The sequence below is a fragment of the Aptenodytes forsteri genome, unplaced genomic scaffold (genome assembly GCF_000699145.1).
Source record: "Aptenodytes forsteri isolate BGI_AS27 unplaced genomic scaffold, ASM69914v1 Scaffold84, whole genome shotgun sequence".
NCBI classification, from domain to species: domain Eukaryota; kingdom Metazoa; phylum Chordata; class Aves; order Sphenisciformes; family Spheniscidae; genus Aptenodytes; species Aptenodytes forsteri.
This window is the reverse complement of record NW_008795492.1, coordinates 1,119,404-1,125,203: the sequence shown is the minus strand read 5'-3', so window position 1 is coordinate 1,125,203 and position 5,800 is coordinate 1,119,404.

The following is a 5,800-nucleotide window of genomic DNA, read 5'->3' as shown; positions in this document are numbered from 1 at the left end:
AAACTGGGGGAAAGCTGGCCGGGGGGACCGCTGGCTGGGCATCAGTTGGCGGGTGGTGAGCAATTGCATTGTGCATCACTTGCTTTGTATATTGTTTTATTATTACTATTTTATTTCAATTATTAAACTGTTCTTATCTCAACCCGTGAGTTTTCTCACTTTTGCCCTTCCGATTCTCTCCCCCATCCCATGGCGGAGGGGGGCAGAGCGAGTGAGTGGCTGTGTAGTGCTCAGTTGCCAGCTGAGGTTAAACCACGACACTGCCTCGGGACCCGCAGCCATGGGCACAGGGAGACTTGGGACAATACACCTGGAGAGCAGAGGCCCCACTGTGTTTTGGCTTTCCCAGGACTAGTGCCTGAATGCAAGTCGTGTGTGTTTTCCTGCCTCAGAAGCTGGGTGCCAACTCCGGAGCACATCTCTGTCCCCACAGGAGGGAGGAAACAATCTATCAGCCAGATGAGAGATAGCTTTAAATTAGACATAGGCTGCTGTTTAAAGAGGAAATTTACTTTAATCCAGAGATAGCAACAAAGATCAACAGTATTGAGTTATCTGCCTTGGCATTGCATGACTGTCTTTTCCTAGAAGCAAATGCTTTTCACTCCATTAAATGTTTTATCCATTTGCATACACAGTTAGCAGCCTCTGACTATACAGCTGCCCTCAAACCACAAACTTGGGAGCAATTCATGACAACTTACTAAAATGCAGCTGGCAGAGCTTGCCTTCAAAATGCACCACCAAAAAAATTCAAATCCCCCTCACCCGCTGCTGCCTCTGCTCTGACCCGAGCAGTCCCTGGCAGGTGGCTGGCCAGTGGCCGCAAAGAAAACAGAAAAGCACTTCTAGTGCCAGAAATAATCTTTTTATTCTGCAGTCCAGAAAAGGTATTTTAAAGAGGAAAAACACCCACAGTGTGTGTATGTCTTGCTTTCATTAATACCTTGGTCTACACATGTCCATCTGTACCATCAAATCAGTAAATCCTTCTGTCCTAGGCACAGGTAACACTAAAATACAAATCACTGACATGATTTGCATGACATGCAAACAGTTGGGTAGAAAATACCTGCAAGGGAAGAAGACAGCTTCAGGCATTCACATGAATGAATGAGACTGTCAAAGTGGTCACTAGATGCATCTCTTACTTTCCTCTGTGCCAGTTCAGGAAGCAGGCATTGCAAGGAGAGCTACAGCTCTGCACCCTCCTTCCTGGGGACACAGTCCCACCAGCAGGTACCTTTTGCTGTAAAAGCCGGGACTGCAGTGGAAACGCAGCAGGAACGATGCAGCCATACAGAGGAGGAGAGATGTGCACCCCAATCCGTGCCTGGCTTCCCACTGCCTCGCTCACCACCTCCCAGGCTGCTCTTTAGCACAGGGCTCGGTGGAGGGCGTGTACACTGGGAAGGTAAGAACTGCGTGATCTAATAGTTGCCTGAAAATACGCAAAGAGTATTTACCAAGATAGTGGAGCCAAACTCTTCTCCATGGTGCCACATGACATAACAAGCAGCAGCAGCCACAGTTTTGCAAGGTTCAGAATGGTTATCAGAAAAAAAAAAAGCATCACTGGTAGGGTAATGCAGCATGGGCTGCCCATAGAGACTGTGGAATTTCTGTCCTTGGAAGTTTTCATCACCTGGCTAGACAAGATCACGGCTGACCTGCTTTAGTGCTGGCCCCAGTCCTGCCTCCAGCAGGAGGCTGGACGAGATGACCTCCAGAGCTCCCTTCCGAGCAACACTGCATGATTCCTGGGCTTCCATCAGAACATCATCTACTTCCAGTTAGGAACAAGCACAAGTAAAGGCAGGGCCATGGCCCTAATTTGTGAAACAAAGATACTTAGCACCAAAAAAGTAATCTTTTTTAATATCAGCATAGGTGTATTAATCTGCATCTTAACACGATGAAATGCTGCTGCTGCCATAAGCTGTATTACTGGACACAGAAATACCATCCCCTGCTTAGGTTTGGGTTCTGCTCTGTAAAACTGTAGTATAAGGTGGTACTTCTCAAAAACACCTGAAATGAACAGGAGGCTACATTTATTGAAAGCACGTAATGAGAACAAATGGAATTTTCCTTCTAACACAGTCAAGTTGTTTTAGAGATCTGTTACCCACTGAACCTGTTCCAATTAACTGTTAATTCACTTACTCAACATTAGGTCAGCCCCCCAACTCTAGAGAGGAGCGTCAGCAAGCTTTCTTCGACGCAAATTAAGTTCTGCCACTCTGGGAGTACAACTGCAAAGCTGCTGTCACTCTCCTAAATCTATTCAGATGTTCCATCTCAGCCACTCTGGGGAAAACGAATTAATAAATAGAAAAATGGTACCTTTAAACTATCTCCTCCTTTATCACACACATTCCTCCTTTAAACTGGCCAATATTTTTGCCTTATCCCTTTAAGGTCCCCAGGCTGAAAATATGTGCAGAATTCAATGCAAGTGACATGCAACAACTTTGAAGCTAGTGACGAAAAATAATTTCAAAGGGGTGCCAGTCATATCTTCCCTAAAGTCAAGAAATGAGGCAGACACAAGGGACTGTATAGATTAAATAACTCCTTAAATGCTAAGAAAAAATAGGGATGTACAATCCACATCATCCCCAGCATAGGAATTGCATGGCATATCCTCAGTCAATCTGTAGCAAGCCTAGCACTATTATGCTCAAGTGAGCCACACAGGTTTACTCCAAAGATCAAGCCCGTTAGATCTGATATGTCTTCTATCTGTAATATTTATCATCTCAGACAATGATTTAGCTCTCTGCCAAACAATTTTATGAGTCCCATTTTACATAACCTGTGGCATAAGTCCATTCAGCTTATGTCAGCATGACCACATTAATTACAGCCATGGGGATTTAATTTTTGCCTAGCCTAGCTGCCCCAGCAAGAGGCTGAAACATGTACTGGCACAGCCAGACCTACGCCGCCGTGGCATCATGTGCGCCTCGCCACCCTGGTAGCTTTCTAGAGCTGTTACTGATGGCCCACAGATCTTCAGAGCTGCTTTGAATTTTCATAACCATCCTTCTTGCTTCGAGAGACAGAGCTGCCGTTGCCCGTTTGCTTTCCTTTGCTGGGTTTTCCTCCTCCTGAGACAGCACGGTGCCTACAGATGGTGTGGAGATCCTGCTTCAGAGCTGTCAGAGCATCAGAAAAAGCCCCAATGCTCAGCAGAAGGACCACACCATCTGGCTGTGTCACTCGCCTCCAAGCACCGCCATTACCTTAATCTCGGACTCAGAGCAGCTTTGGAAAATAGGGGCCAGATCGTCCCCAGCCCTGATTGCAGGAGAAAACAGTAAAGGTGAGATGCTGATCAAGGAGCAGATAACAGCCCTATGCCGCCTACACACACAGGTGGATACCCTCTACTCCTCCTCACCAAAAAATAAAACACACTCTGCTTCTGGAGGAGAAAAATCAGGATCGAGACCTGTGGTTATCACAGGAGCTAGAAGCAGCCCTCATTACTTTGAGGGGAAGAATTTCATCCCACTGCATATTACAAGACCCAAATTACATGCTTATCTTATGGTTCAGACAGGGTGAAGACCCTGTCATCTTCCCCACTCCCTGTTTTGAAAACGCAGCATTTCACAGCCTCCCTTGTCTGATCGAAGTTCCTTTTCCTCTGTCAACACAACCAGAGTTCATCGAGAATCACTATGATAACAGACTTGTATAAGCCATATACTTTGGCCTCTGCCTGCCATTAACCCCTGCTGGGATGGCTGACATTAGGTAGCTTTAGTTCTGCCTCAGAATAACATAAAAAAGAAACTACAGCTTTGCAGCAGCTGTACAATAGAAGTTCAGAACAGCACTTGAGTATCTCTAGTCCTTTTATGACCTTCTATCACCTTTTGTAGTCTTTCAAATCTGAAACAGGTTTTTAAACAAAAAAAACGTCCCTTTTGCATGAGGAAAATGAAAAGCAACTCCATTTTCTATGTAAAACAACAAAAAAAGAGTAACTGCCAGTGAGCAGGGAAATGCACAGCCATTGGAAGTGGCAGAACAGCAGCTCACCCACGCTTTAATGGATGGGCGCAAATATGCTGCTCCAGTAAAAAGAAGGAACAAATCCTGCTCAGGAGCATAAAGCAGGGTTGTTCTCCTGATTCATATTTTATGCTCACAGCTAGAGACAGTATTACTGTCTGATGGCCTACTCAAATGTGCAGGATGTTTTCAGCTGCTGAGGACAAAGAACTCGCTGTGAGCACTTTCACAGTTACTGCAGATATGGCCAAACACACTGACCTCACATGGTGATTTCCTGGTATTTGATGTTCCCAGCCTTTGGCCAAACTAAACACGTTAAAAATGAGATTTGTCTCTTAAACGTTGTTGCTCCAAGTGAGCAGTATGTGATGGTCTCAGAAGCCACCCACATCTTGGACGAAGGATCACATTAACGCTTCTCTATGTCAGCAGCAAATCCCACAACCGTTGAACACCACCGCAGACATCTCCAGAGAATCTCTGTAACCACCGCCTTGGAGAATATCAGGCTTCAGCTGAGTACCATCTACCTAGGAAAGCCCCACGGATGCCCTGTCCAGTATTCAATCCCGATGTAATGGCCAAGAGACCAGGAAACCGTCTGGCTCGGTTTCCAGTTCATATCACAAGACCATTGTATGCATGGGTGTGCAACTTCCAGTTTTGAGTCAAAACATACTGTGCCCCTCCCTCCCTCCCCAGTTCTAATAATGGACTTATAAAAGGTGCCGTCCCATGCTGCCCCTGTTATTAAAGACTTTACAATGGACTATTCATCAAGCAATCTTTCTTCCTCTTTTTACTCAATTATTAAAGTCCATGACTTACAGCACTGCACTGCATGTTCTTTCAACACCACTTGTTACGCCTTTAGCCACCTTAATTAACCATTCCTTTGTGCCAGTTCCTCTCTTCTTCAGATTACCTAGGAATTTTCCACAACAGCATATTGAATGCTTTAGAGAAATTAAGGCAAGAAATCTGCTAGATGTAACTTTTGTTCAGAGAATTGGTGAAGTTAGGGAAGATACTGTGTTAGTCTAATATGACGTACCTTTAGTAAACTCGAGTTTACATGCACGCTGCTCACAATTGTCTGGGGCTGAGGCACGTAAAATGAGAATCCCTTAGCGCTGTCTTCTTATTACACAGTCCCCAAGAAATCTGTGATTTAGCTTTGAGTTCCTTGAGTCAAGTTATTCCAGTGGATGTGCAAACCAGTCGTAGACAGAGAACCAAATGCTACTTTGTTTGGACAATATAAATAACATCAGTAGTTTGAGTATAAGCAGGCCACACTTGCAATAGTGTAAGTGATTGAAATTATTCTTAAAGAATGTACAAAGTGTCAGTCATAATAAATCATACAGAACAGGAGTTTCTATATTAAGATTTAGCCTTCAGTCTAAGCTTCTTCACAAAAAAAGCGAAAACAATCCTTGTTAAGAAGTTTTTCATGTCAAATTACACACCAATCAGTACCTACAAACACTAACAGAGCTACTCAAAAAGGTAGACTCAGATGTACCTGGATTAAATGCTGTCTGAAGCCTCACCAAGGTCCCAGATGCTTGGATTTGAGATGCTCCGAGATGCTCCCACAGGTCTTGGATTCCTGCCGGGAACTCCGCACTTCTTATCCTCCTCTGGTCTCAAAGCAGCTACAAAGTCAGTACATAGCATTTGGCCAGCACAACAGAACTGGAAACAGCACACAGCAAAACTCAGTAAAACTCAACTGGCCTCAATATATCTGTGTAGCTTTGCCATG